This window comes from Schistocerca serialis, chromosome 3 (genome assembly GCF_023864345.2).
Source record: "Schistocerca serialis cubense isolate TAMUIC-IGC-003099 chromosome 3, iqSchSeri2.2, whole genome shotgun sequence".
NCBI classification, from domain to species: domain Eukaryota; kingdom Metazoa; phylum Arthropoda; class Insecta; order Orthoptera; family Acrididae; genus Schistocerca; species Schistocerca serialis.
In genome coordinates this window covers 545873329-545888284 of record NC_064640.1, presented here as the reverse complement: position 1 = coordinate 545888284, position 14956 = coordinate 545873329, and the positions used below count along the sequence as shown (strand labels likewise).

The window sequence follows — 14956 nt, the reverse complement described above, 5'->3', positions numbered from 1 at the left end:
TTTGAATTTGTTCCTTAATAATTACTTCTAGAGGTTCAGTTTATTTAAGTTCTTATCATTCCTATTTTTTGTCTTTATAGTCTTAATTATAATGATTATGCTTTATATTTGTTTGCTAGTTGAGGCTTCTTTCTTTTTATATTTTTTTTGAGGCTAGATTGGTTCCTACTTTACTTTTGATTTTGGTTTGAGGCTATCAACCTGAACGGTTGCAGGCTGGTGTTTATTTAATTTTTTATACTGTGGTTGCTAGATTGCCTTTATTATTAGTGTTATTTAACGTTTATGATTTTTCTAATACTTTATATTTTTCTTTATTGGTCGATTTTGATTCTTATTATTTTATATTTTATGTGTTTATAGTTCTTCCTTTTTTAGTTAAGATGCCGATATTTTTGGTTCATTTGTGGCTTCCTAAGATCCATGTTGAGGCCCCTATTTCAGGTAGAATGATTCTTGCTGGTGATTTATTAAAGTTAGGTGGTTACGGTATTTTTCGTGTTATGAAGGCTATTTCTTATTTGGGTTGAAAATTTAATAATTTTTGATTGTCTTTAGGTTTATTTGGTGCGGTTATTGTTAGATTTATTTGTTTTCGTCAGGTTGATTTAAAGTCTTTAATTACATATTCTTCTGTTGCTCATATGAGAATGGTTATTGGAGGATTGATAACTATGAATTGATGAGGTTGTATGGGTTCTCTTTCTTTAATGGTTGGTCATGGTTTGTGTTCTTCTGGTTTATTTTGTTTATCTAATATTATTTATGAGCGTTTAGGTAGATGAAGATTATTAATTAACAAGGGTATAATTAATTTGATACCAAGAATGGCTTTATGATGATTCCTTTTGAGATCTTCTAATATAGCTGTTCCTCCTTCTTTAAATTTGGTAGGTGAACTTAGATTATTAAATAGAATAATATCTTGATCTTCTTTTAGTTTTTATCTTTAATTTTTTTGTCTTTTTTTAAAGCTGTTTATACTTTATATATGTATTCTTATTCCCAGCATGGTAATTATTATTCTGGTGTCTATACTTGTTCTCTTGGTTATTTTCGTGAATATCATCTTTTACTTTTACATTGATTGCCTTTAAATATTCTTTGTTTAAAGGGAAAGTATTTTTTTTGTTTAGGTTGCTTAAGTATTTTAATTAAAAATGTTGTTTTGTGGAATCAATGATATGAATTTTTCATCTTAGGCTGTGAATTTGTTTTCTATTTGTTCTTTGAGTTGTTTTTCATTATTATTTTCTAGAACTATAATTTTTATTTTGGGTATTTATTATTTAATAATTGATTATAGAGTTTTTGTTGAATGAGAACTTTTTAATTTAAATGGTTCTATGGTTGTTATGACTTTAAATTTGGATTGAATGTCTCTTATTTTTATGTCTTTTGTTATGATTATTTCTTCTTTAGATATTTATTATAGAGAGGATTATATGTCAGGAGAAAAATATATAAATCGTTTTATTATTATTGTTTTAATGTTTATTCTTTCTATAGGTTTTTTAATTATCAGTCCTAATTTGATTAGAATTTTATTGGGATGGGATGGTTTAGGTTTAGTTTCTTATTGTTTACGTTTTAATTATCAAAATGTGAAATCTTATAGTGCAGGTATGTTAACTGCACTTTCTAATCGTATTGGTGATGTTGTTATTGTAATCTCTATTGCTTGAATATTGAATTTTGGTGGTTGAAATTATATTTATTATTATGATTTTATTTCTAATTCTTTCGAAATAAAGCTTATTACTATATTAATTGTTTTAGCAGTTATAACTAAAAGGGCTCCAATTCCCTTTTCTTCTTGACTTCCTGCTGCTATGGCTGCCCCCACTCCTGTTTCTGCTTTGGTTCATTCTTCTACTCTTGTTACTGCTGGGGTTTATTTATTAATTCGTTTCAGACCAATATTAGATACTTATAATTGTGGTTGATTCTTACTGTTAATTGGTTGTATAACTATGTTTATGGCTGGTTTGGGAGCAAATTTTGAATTTGATTTGAAGAAAATTATTGCTCTTTCTACTTGGTTTAATAATAAGAATTTTGACTATGGGTTATCCAAAACTTGCATTTTTTCATTTATTAGCTCATGCTTTATTTATAGCTTTATTGTTTATGTGTGCAGGTTCAATAATTCATAATTTAAAGGAGTCTCAGGATATTCGTTTTATAGGTTCAATTGTTAATTTTATGCCTCTAACTTCAGTTTGTTTTAATTTTTCTAGTTTGTCTTTGTGTGGTATACCATTTTAGCAGGTTTTTATTCAAAGAATTTAATTCTTGAACTGGTTTGTTTAAGATGAATTAATTGTTTGAATTTTTTCTTTATTTCTTTTCTACTGGTTTAACTGCTTCCTATTCTTTTCGTCTTTTTTATTATTCAATATCTGGTAATAATAATTTTTATTCTATATTTTCTTTTGATGATAAGGGTTATTATATTTCTTTTGGTATAATTGGTTTATTGTTTGTTGCTGTTTTTGGTGGTAGTCTTTTGTCTTGATTAATTTTTCCTGTTTCTCATGTGATTGGCTTGCCTTATTATTTACAGTTTTTAACTATTACTGTAGTTGTTTTGGGTGCTAATTTGGGTTATCTTATTTCTAATTTAGATTTTTCTCAAAATTTATTTTCCTTAAGTATACTTTCTTTTGTCAGATTTGCTGGTTCTATGTGGTTTATACCTTTTATTTCGACTAAGTTTATTAGATATTTTCCTTTAAAATTGGGCTATTATTCATCTAAATCATTTGATTATGGTTGAGGTGAATTATTTGGTGGTCAAAGTTTGTATAGACTATTTATTTATTTAATTAGTTGTATACAATGTTGATATGATTCTAATTTTAAGATTTATCTTTTAACTTTTATTTTTTGAATATTTATTTGGGTTGAATTATTTTTCGTTTACTTAAATAGCTTATAATTAGAGCGTGACACTGAAGATGTTAAGGAAGTATATTTACTTTTAGGTATTTATATAAATACATATATTATTTTTACAGTGGAAATGTAATGTTTTATTTAAACTATATAAATTTTAGAAACGTTAACGGAGTTTAACCGCTAATATAAAAAGTTAGCAGCTTTCATATTGGCTTTACATTTCCTAAATTGGAACTTTATAGTTCAATTATATTATTAACAGTAATACGCCTCTTTTTGGCTTCAATTAATAAGAATAAGGGTATTTTATTTACCAACCTTCCAGGTCGAGATTGACGGCAATACTTCGCTTCTTATTCTATTTAAGGTTGATTGATTATATCAATACTTTTTGAATGCAACCCAAATGTTATGTTTAACTACAACCCTTTATTCTGCTCATTGTAAGGCTCCTTGATTTCATTCATGGTATAGTCCATCTAATAATACTATAATAAAAAATATTGTTGATACTGTTCAGATTATAATGTCTGAAGTTTTAAAATAAATTACAATTGGGAGGATTAGTGCGATTTCTACATCAAAAATTAAGAAAATTACTGCAATTGAAAAGAATCGAAGTGAGAATGGTATTGGTGCTGATCTTTTTGGGTCAAATCCACACTCAAATGGTGATCTTTTTTCTCGGTCATTAATTAATTATTTGATAATGTTGTTGCAAGGATTATTACAATTATTGGAATAATAAATCTAATAAAAATTCTTGTAAATTAAATTAGGATTTTTTTTCTTGATTTATATCAAGCTTTTTGATTGGAAGTCAAATGTACTATTTATACTAGAAAAACAATTATCTACCTCATCAATAAATAGAAATGTATAAGAATAATCATACTATGTCTACAAAGTGTCAGTATCATGCTGCTGCTTCAAACCCAAAGTGGTGTCTTGGTGAGAATTGGTTTATTGAATGTCGAAGTAGACATGTTGATAAGAAAATTGTTCCGATAATTACATGTAGACCATGGAATCCTGTTGCAACAAAGAATGTTGATCCATAAACTGCGTCTGCAATGGTGAAGGGTGCTTCTCAATATTCGTATGCTTGAAGTATAGTGAAGTATAGTCCTAGTAGTACTGTGAAGAATAGTCCTTGTAATGCTTGAGTATGATTAGATTCTATTAAACTATGATGTGTTCATGTTACTGTCACTCCTGATGCTAAAAGAATAGCTGTATTAAGTAATGGAATTTGTATAGGATTAAAAGGTTGAATTCCTATTGGGGGTCATAATATCCCTAGTTCAATAGTGGGTGCTAGTCTTCTTGTAAAAAATGCTCAGAAAAATGAAACAAAGAATAGTACTTCTGATGCAATAAATAAAATTATTCCTCATCGTAATCCAATTGATACAAATCCCGTATGTAGTCCGTGGTATGTTCCTTCTCGTACTACATCTCATCATCATTGGATTATAGTTATTAGGGTAATTCCAAATCCGATTATAAATAAGTTAATGTTAAATAGGTGAAATCATTTTGCTAATCCTGATACTAGAACTATTGCTCCAATTGCTCCTGTTAATGGTCAAGGTCTGTAATCTACTAAGTGGAATTGGTGGTTTGAGTGAGTTGTTAACATAAGTTTAGTATACTTCTCTAGAATATAAAGTTCTTAAAATTGAGAAAACATAGGCTTGAATTATTGCTACTGCTGATTCTAGAATTAACAGAAGTATTTGTCCAATAATTAATAGTGAAATTAAGTTTATTGCTATAGATGGTCCTATATTTCCTAGTAATGTTAATAGTAAGTGTCCTGCAATTATATTTGCTGCTAGTCGTACTGCTAGTGTACCTGGTCGAATGACATTTCTAATTGTTTCAATTAATACTATAAATGATATTAATGCAGGTGGTGTTCCTTGGGGGACAAGGTGTGTAAATATGTGATTGGTATGATTAATTCATCCAAATAACATAAATCTTAATCATATAGGTAGAGCGATTGCTAATGTTAATGCTAAATGTCTTGTTCTAGTAAAGATGTAGGGGAATAATACTATGAAATTATTAAATAGTATTATAATAAAGATTGAAATGAAGATGAGTGTTGTTCCATTAAATGATTTTGGTCCTAGTAGTGTTTTAAATTCATTGTGTAAGGTTAAGTTTAGTTTATTTCAAATAATATTAATTCGTGATGGTGTAAGTCAAAATATTGATGGGATTAATAATAATCCTAAGAATGTTCTAGTTCAATTTAATGATAAATTGAAGATATTAGTTGATGGATCAAATGTTGAAAATAAGTTTGTTATCATTTTCAATTCAAGTTCTTTATATCAATTGTTCTTTTTTCTGCTCTTTTCATAAGATTTGGTTTAAATGAGAAAAAGTTTATTTGATTAAATAAAATTAATATAGTCGAAAATATAATAAATAGGGAGAATCATATGAGAGGGGATATTTGAGGGATTTGGATTAAATTTCCCCATCAGAAGTAGTCGTTAATTTACTATTTTTTGGTTTAAGAGACCATTACTTACTTTCAGTCATCTGATGTATTTCAAGGTGTACTAATTATTTAGTTATTTTAGATTGACACTCTAATGTTATATATTTTAACTAACTTCTTAGATTATCTTAGATAATCACTTGATAAATAAGTTTACTGAAGTTCTATCAATTACAATTGGTATGAATCTGTGGTTTGCTCCACAAATTTCTGAGCATTGTCCAAAGAACAGTCCAGGTCGGTTTATTGTAAATGTTCCTTGGTTTAGTCGGCCCAGCGTTGCGTCAATTTTAACCCCTAATGCAGGTACTGCTCATGAGTGTAGAAAATCTGATGCTCTTGTTAATACTCGTACTTCCGTATTTATTGGTAGAATTGTTCGGTTATCTACATCTAGAAGTCGAAATCCGTAGTATTCTATGTCTTGTTCTGTTGTTATATAAGTGTCGAATTCCACATCTATAAAGTCAGAATATTCATATCTTCAGTATCATTGTCGTCCAATTGTTTTAATTGTGATTATTGCGTCTACTGAATCATCAAGTAAATATAGTAGTCGTAACGATGGGAGAGCAATAAAAATTAGTGTAATTGCTGGTAGTGCTGTTCAGATTGTTTCAATTAAATGTCCGTGAAGTATGTTTCGTTTTGTATAGGCAATGAATAATATGTAACTTAGGGCATAACCTACAATTACTGTAATTAATAATAATACGACCATAGTATGATCATGGAAGAATGATAGTTGCTCCACTAATGGTGAAGTTCCATCTTGAAGGGATAAATTTGATCATGTTGCCATTAATGAATTTTTCTAATAAAAGGTCAAACCTTTATTTGTAGAGCTTAAATCTACTGCACTAATCTGCCATATTAGAATCTAGAAATTAATGGTAGTTCTGAGTAACTGTGTTCTGAAGGTGGATTATTTTGTAGTCATTCTGTTGATCTTCTTATATTAGCTCTAAATATGTTTGCCCAGTTTGTAACCATTCTTTCTCGTATAATTACAATGAATATAATGATTCCTACAATAGAAATTGTAGACCCAATTCTTGATACTACATTTCATGATGTATATGCATCTGGATAGTCTGAATATCGTTGTGGTATTCGTGCTAGTCCTAGGAAGTGTTGAGGGAAGAATGTTAAGTTTACTCCAATAAATATAATTGTAAATGGGATTTTTAATCATGTATTATTTATAGTTAATCCTGTAAATAATGGGTATCATTGAATAACACCTCCTATGATTGCGAATACTGCTCCTATGGATAACACATAATGGAAGTAAGCTACTACATAATATGTATCATGTAATAAGATGTCAAGTGATGAATTTGCTAATACTAATCCTGTTAATCCACCAATTGTGAATAGAAAAATAAATCCTAAAGCTCATAATAGCGGTGGATTGAATTTGAATTTAGTTCCATATAGTGTAGCTAATCATCTGAATACCTTAATTCCTGTAGGTACAGCAATAATTGTTGTTGCTGATGTACAGTATGCTCGTTTGTCAACATCTATTCCTACTGTGAATATGTGATGTGCTCATACAATAAATCCTATTAGTCCAATTGATAATATAGCATAAATTATACCTAATGTTCCAAATGATTCAATTTTTCCTCTTTCTTGACATACAATGTGAGAAATAATTCCAGGGTCAAAGAATGATGTATTTAAATTTCGATCTGTTAATAGTATGGTAATAGCCCCTGCTAATACTGGAAGCGATAAAAGGAGGAGAAGGGCTGTAATAGCTACAGATCAGACAAATAAAGGTGTTTGATCTAGAGTTATACTTTCTGATCGTATATTAATTGCTGTTGTAATGAAGTTTACTGTACCAAGAATAGATGATACACCTGCTAAGTGAAGTGAAAAAATAGCTAGGTCTACAGATGCCCCCCCATGTGCAATAGCTCCTGCAAGGGGAGGGTAAACTGTTCATCCTGTACCAGCACCATTCTCTACTATAGAAGATGTAAGAAGAAGGGTTAGTGAAGGCAGTAGTAATCAAAAACTTATATTATTTATTCGTGGGAACGCTATATCTGGTGCACCAATTATTAATGGTACGAGTCAATTACCAAATCCACCAATTATAATAGGTATTACTATAAAAAAAATATTACAAATGCGTGGGCTGTAATAATGACATTATAAATTTGGTCATCTCCAATTAGGGATCCTGGTTGACCAAGTTCAGCACGAATAAGTATTCTTATTGATGTTCCTACTATTCCAGCTCATGCTCCAAATAAGAAGTATGAAGTACCAATATCCTTATGGTTTGTTGAGAATAATCATTTTTGCTGTAAGATGGCTGAATTTAAGGTGGTAGACTGTAAATCTACTTATGAGATGTTTCTCTCTTACCATGCTTTAGGCCTTATATTCAATTATGATTCTAGACTGCAATTCTAGAGGTGTAAAATTTTACTAAGGCCTAAAAGATAATTCTTTTAATTATAACTTTGAAGGTTATTAGTTTGGTTAACTTAAGTCCTTAGTATAATGAGATTAAGGTTGATGTTGAGATTAATCATATTGTTGAAATTATTACTGTTATAGGAAGAATAATTCTTGATTTTTGAGACTTTATTTTTATAGATCATGAATTCTCTGTGTATGACATAATTAGGGCTGAGAATCCAATACGTATATAATAACAAAGTGTAATTGTAGTTAATACCACCATAATTGTCATAATAGTTGTTATGTTATTTTGTATCAATGATTGTATTACAATTCATTTTGGTAGAAATCCAAGGAATGGTGGTAAACCACCTAGGGATAAAAGAGATAAAAATATTATGAATTTAACTTCAGTTTTTATATTTCTGGCTGAATAAATTTGGTTTATAAAAAATAGATTTATTTGCTTAATTAATAAGACCATAATTAATCATAATAGTGAGTAAATAATAAAGTGTAGTTCTCAAATGTTTTCTATAACTGTTAAGGATCTGATTATTCACCCTAAATGTCTAATTGAGGAATATGCTAGAAGTTGTCGTAGAGATGTTTGATTTAAACCAGCTATTGCCCCAATAATAATTCTTAGAATGATAATTGTTCAAATGAAAGTTCTTAGTTGAATACAATAAGATAATACCATTATTGGGGCAATCTTTTGCCATGTTATTAGCGTTAAACAGTTATATCATCTTGAAGCTCCTATTACTTCTGGAAATCAGAAATGAAAGGGTGCAGCCCTGATCTTTAATAATAATCTAGATCTAATTATTATTGATGGAATAAATTCTGTTTCTCATCCTATTGGATACTTTATTTGAATCAGCAAAATTGAAAATAATAGTATTGTCGATGCTATTGCTTGGACAATAAAATATTTAATTGATGATTCATTTATTATAATATTTTTATTTATTGTTAGGAGCGGAATAAATGAAAGTAAGTTGATCTCAAGTCCTATTCAAACCCCAAATCAGGAGTTTGATGAAATGGACAGGATCGTTCCAATCATTAATGTTGATAGGAAGAGAAGTTTTGTTGAGTTGTTGGTCATTAAAAAGGAGAGGATTGATACCTCTATAAATGGGGTATGAACCCATTAGCTTGTTTAGCTTACCTTTTTACGTTAAGGTGTATGATGCACATTAGTTTTTGATACTAGAGGAGGTAGTTTAATACTTTCTTATGTAATTTTTAATGAAGGTAATTTTATTTACTTGATTGACCCTATCAAGGTAACCCTTTAGTCAGGCACTTCATTTATATTTAATATATAAATTTAAAAAAAAATTTTTAAAGTTTGTTTATGTGTTATTTTTGTTATTTCTAATTAATTTATCTCGGTTGGGATAATTTGAATATATATTAAATATAATAAATAATTTATATTAATATATTACATTTAATTAAATTTAAAAACCTATAATGTTATTTTATAATTATTAAATGAATATTTTAATACATTTATTTACCTAGGATTATAGCTACTTATGTTTGTAACTTAAAATAGGTTATTATATTATAAATTATATAATAATATGTATATTAATATTAAATATTATGATAATTGGATATAATAAATAAAATCCATATAATTAAAAATAAAATTTTATATAATATATAATTAATTATATTAATATAATTAATTATATTAATTATAATAATATAATTTAATATATTTTCTATAATTAGATTATTTAACTAATTAATATTTAAGTCAACTTAATATAAAGTTAATTTTATATGAATACCATTTTATATTAATTTACATAATTATATAAAATATATTTATTATATTATTTAATCTTTCTTTATTATTAGTGAAAATAAAATTTATTTTAAATTTTAATTATATTTACCAGGGTTCTATTAGTTAAGGTCTTTAAACCCAAAGAATTCAATCTTTCTTTATTATTAGTGAAAAGAAAGATTAAATCTTTCTTTATTATTAGTGAAAAGAAAGATAAAATAAGAAAGAATATAATACATTTATTGGTATACATGTTCCATATTAATCTTTATTTATTTATAATAGAGAAGTTGTTGAGGGTGCGTTTCTTTTTTTTGTCATTTTTTTTGTTTTTTTTTCTTTTTTTTTTCTTTAAATATTTGCATCTTTAATTTTTTCTTATTTTTTATAAATTTTTAAATTTCATATTTTGTTTCCAAAAGCTTTATTCTTGCTTATTTATTCACTTTTTCTTTGTATTATATGTAAGTTTTGTTAAACTAAATGTTCTATTTTGCAGTAATTTTATTTAATTATCAAGTGATTTTGGATTTAGCAATTGATTTAGTATTGGCATAATTCGTGCCAGCAGCTGCAGTTATACGATTGATACAAGTGAATATTATTGGTTAAAACAGTTGTTTATATTTTTAGGGGTAATATATAAATTTGTAAGGTGAAATGTTAAAATTTATATATAGCTCTTTGAATGAATCTGTGAAATTTGAATAATAAACTAGGATTAGATACCCTATTATTTTAAATGTTAATTATATTTACCAGGGTTCTATTAGTTAAGGTCTTTAAACCCAAAGAATTTGGTGGTATCTCATGCCATTCAGAGAACCTACCCCGTGATTGATAATACACGATTTACTCTACTTAATTTATTAGTTTGTATATCTCCATTATCAAAGAATCTTTTTAGAGTTATAATTCTCAAGATTTATAATTATAAAATATTTCAGGTCAAGGTGCAGCTTATAGTTAAGAGGAGGAGGGTTACAATAGATTTTTGTTTGTAACGGATTTGATGGAGAAATACTATTAATGAAGGTGGATTTGATAGTAATCTAATTTATTTAATTTAACTGATATTGGCTCTGAGGTGTGCTCACATCGCCCGTCGCTCTCATTATTGATTATTCTAGTTTATTATTTTAATTTAGCTTCAATTTAGATGAGATAAGTCGTAATATAGTAGATGTACTGGAAAGTGTATCTAGGAAGAGTTTCAAGATATAACTTATTAGTAAAGTGTTTCATTTACACTGAAAATTTTTCTGTGCTAATCAGGATATCTTGATTATTTATTTTATTATGTTTATTTTTTGTTTATTTAATTATTTAATAAAAATAATTTTATCGAATTTTGTCTTAGTGTATTTTGTAGAATAGATTTTTTAGATTATAGTTTATTGGTAATATAATTGTTTTATGAAATATTATTTTAAATATTGAAAGGTAGATTTTATTTATTGTACCTTTTGTATTTTAGTATTTACTTTACTTGTCTCGATTTGGGTTGATTTATAAATAATTTATAGTTAATGTATCAAACTTATTATTAAATTATTTATAGAAATGAGATGTTAACCGTTTAACAAGATATCTAGTTTCTTAAGAAAAAATTTAATTTTTTGAAGTTAATTGTTTTTATTTATTTTTTTAGGTATAAATATTAACTTATTTATTCTTTAAGGGATAAGCTTTGAAGTTAATAACCTATAATTTGTTTTATAAAATATAATAGTAAGCTTTAAACCAGCTATCTCTGAGATTATGTTTTAGTTCATTATTTTTATTTTTGATTTTATACTTATTTTAGGTTTTTTATTAAGATTATAAATTTAATTTTAAAATTTTTGTAATAATGATAGAATTAGTATATTTATTTGTATATAATTTTTACCTTGTGAATTTATTATAAGGAACTAAGCAAAATTGATTTCCGCCTGTTTATCAAAAACATGTCCTCTTGAAAATACTTTGAGGTCTGGCCTGCTCACTGAGCAGATTTTTAAAGAGCCGCGGTATTTTGACCGTGCAAAGGTAGCATAATCATTAGTCTCTTAATTAGTGGCTGGAATGAATAGCTTGATGAGAAATCAACTGTCTCTTAATAAATTTTTGAATTTAACTTTTGAGTCAAAGGGCTTTAATTTTTCTTTAGGACGAGAAGACCCTATAGAGCTTAACATTTTATTTTTATATAGTTTTTTGTTTGTCTTTCTATATTTAATTATGATGTTTTGTTGGGGTGACATGAAGAAAAAATAAACTCTTCATTATTATATCATTTATTTATGTTTGTTGTTTTGATCCATAATTTATGATCATAAGATTAAGTTACCTTAGGGATAACAGCGTAATTGTTTTTGAGAGCTCATATCGACAAAGCAGATTGCGACCTCGATGTTGGATTAAGAAAAATTTTAGGTGCAGTAGTCCAGTAATTACGTCTGTTCAACCTTTAAATTCTTACATAATCTGAGTTCAGACTGGCGTGAGCCGGGTCGGTTATTAATTCATATTAGTACGAAAGACCCATATGCTTGAAATATTTTTTATTTTATTGATTAATACTAATTAAATTACTATTTTGACAGATTAATGTGTTGAATTTAGAATTCATTTATGTAGATTTTTTCTACAAATAGTATTGATACTTTATGATTTATTTATGTTTATTTTGAATTTTCCTTTATTAGTTATTTGTGTTTTAATTAGTGTTGCTTTTTTAACTTTATTAGAGCATAAGGTTTTAGGTTACATTCAAATTCGAAAGGGTCCAAATAAGGTAGGATTTGTTGGAATTCCTCAACCCTTTAGTGATGCTATCAAGTTAATTTGTAAGGAGCAGCCAATTCCTATTATATCCAATTATTTACTTTATTACTTTTCCCCTGTTTTTAATTTAATAATTTCCTTGGCTGTTTGAGTGATTTTCCCTTACTTAATTTATATGTGTTCTTTTTCTTATAGATTTTTGTTTTTTTTATGTTGTACTAGATTAAGTGTTTATACTGTTATTATTGCTGGTTGGTCTTCTAATTCAAATTATTCTTTACTAGGTTCTCTTCGTTCTGTTGCTCAAACAATTTCATAAGATGTTACTTTGGCTTTAATTTTATTATCTTTAATTATTTTAATTGGTAGTTTTAACATGTTTCATTTTATAAATTATCAGCTTTATTGTTGATTTATTATTATTTCTTTTCCGTTAGCTTTAGCTTGTTTTGCTTCTTGTTTAGCTGAGACTAACCGTACTCCTTTTGACTTTGCCGAAGGTGAATCTGAGTTAGTTTCAGGTTTTAATATTGAATATGGTGCAGGTGGTTTTACTTTAATTTTTTTTAGCTGAGTATACTAGAAATGTTTTTATAAGAATATTATTAGCTTTAATATTTTTAGGTGGTGACTTTTATTCTTTAAATTTTTTATTAAGCTTGCTGTTATGTCCTTTGGTTTTATTTGAGTTCGTGGGATATTACCACGTTTTCGTTATGATAAGTTAATGTACTTAGCTTGAAAAAGTTTTTTGCCATTATCTTTAAATTTTTTTATTTTCTTTGTTGGTTTAAAGATTTTATTTATTTCATTTATGTAGTGAAATTTTTTAAGAAAAGTTAATAGAAGAGTTAAACTTCTAGTTTTGTTTTCAAAACATATGCTTTTCCTAAGCTAATTAACTTATTATTCCTTAATTAGTTTATCTCATGCATTTGCAACATGTACATTAATTAAGAAGTATGTAAAGTAGATAATTGTTAAGATTTGTCCTGTTATAATGTAAGGTTCTTCAACAGGTCGTTTTCCAATTCATGTTAATAAGCATACAACAACTACTATAATTCAGAATAAAATCTGATTGATAGTTTTGTGGCGGTGTTCGTAGCAACAAGCAATTTGCTGTAGAAACGACTTACGAAGTCACCGCCACACTTTTAATAGCGGGCCGACCGGTCCGCTGGAACAGTGAACAGAAAGATGAAAGCCCAAACACTCAGATTAAATAAATGTCGGTACTTATCTTTATTAACGAAACTACAGAAACAAGGTCATGAACTCCACTTCTACCGAAATCTGTCTAGTTCGAGTCGGAGCAGCTAGGTCAGTGTCGGCTGACGACAAACAACAACTCTGCTGCGATGAACACAAAGCTGACTAGCAAGTACACAATTCGGTGGCGAGTACACCACTGAGCGGCGAATACAGGACTGTCCTAGCGCTCGCGACTCCAGCGCTTAAGAAGCCAGAAGCCAGCGGTGGCGCGCGCAGACTTGCGGGGATTTCCTGTCTCGCTGGCGCTGCTTATGCGGACGGCGTCCGGACTTTGATGCTGCCAACCTTTTGGCAGCGGGCTCGGTTGGCATTACTGGCTCGGATATAACACTCCTCCCCCCCAAATCGCCGCACCGTCGTTGAATAATGACGTGGCGAGCGTCGACGGCGGGGAAGGGGTCTGGCCGCAGGCATAGCAGAAGAGACCGGGGCGGAGACTGTTGTCGGTGGCAGTCCCCGGTCCGCACCCCAGCATTGGCTGTGCGGAGCCTCGGGAACACCGACTGATAACCGAGGTCAGGCTGCACGCCTGTGACCAAGGGCGCAGCTTCTGGTACTGGACGCGACGGGGCGTCGGGACCCACGAAGAGAGGCAGCGTCTCCTGACGCTGCGTCGACGGCTGCTGAGTGGGCGCCGGACTAGGCGCTGCGGTGTCAGACTCCTTGGGGGTGCCCAAGGAAAGCAGCTGCAGGACAGGCTGCACAGCCACTGCTTGGGAAGGCGGCCCGGCTGAGGGGTCGACGTCCATCAGCTCCGAAGGCGGTGGCGACTGAAGAGGGACCGCAGGCGCTGGAGCGACCACCTGGGGCGCTCCCGGATGAAGCTGCGTGGGAGGCATCAACGGGACGGGCTGTCGGCGTGGTAGCGGCGACGGCTGCTGCTGCTGCCCTGGGGGCGGCAGCGAAGTCAGAAGGCGCGGCTGGAACCCGCCACGGACCAAATCTGTGGACGAAGAACGAGCGGCAGAAACCGGGCGGCCAGCGCGGCGCAACTGGTTCTGATGCCTCCTGTGCACCCCAGTAGCACCTTGAACAGTATAAAAACCGCGACCCTGGACACGTATCACGGTACCACGTTCCCAACGACGGCGACCGTGATAAACTCTGAAAAAAACGGCGTCGTTGCGCTGAAAACGCGTGCGATGCTCAGAAGCGGCGGGTCGATCCGGGGGGTGCAACAACCGTAGTAGGGTGCGATGACGACGGCCGTGGAGAAGCTCTGCAGGTGAAGGGCCGTCGCGTGGCGTGGTCCGGTACGA

At 30.4% G+C, this 14956-nt stretch overlaps 2 long non-coding RNA genes across 2 annotated transcripts in view; one reads left to right on the top strand and one right to left on the bottom strand.

The window, feature by feature from the left end:
• Nucleotides 1-14956, top strand: part of LOC126470434 (uncharacterized) — a 255042-nt gene that overhangs the window by 176146 nt on the left and 63940 nt on the right. The gene's annotated exons all lie outside the window — the stretch shown is intronic.
• LOC126470431 (uncharacterized) overlaps nt 11884-14956 on the bottom strand; it is a 76388-nt gene continuing 73315 nt past the window's right edge. Inside the window, exon 2 of the long non-coding RNA XR_007586191.1 lies at nt 11884-12043. This is a non-coding gene — a long non-coding RNA (uncharacterized LOC126470431). The remainder of the gene's footprint in view (nt 12044-14956) is intronic.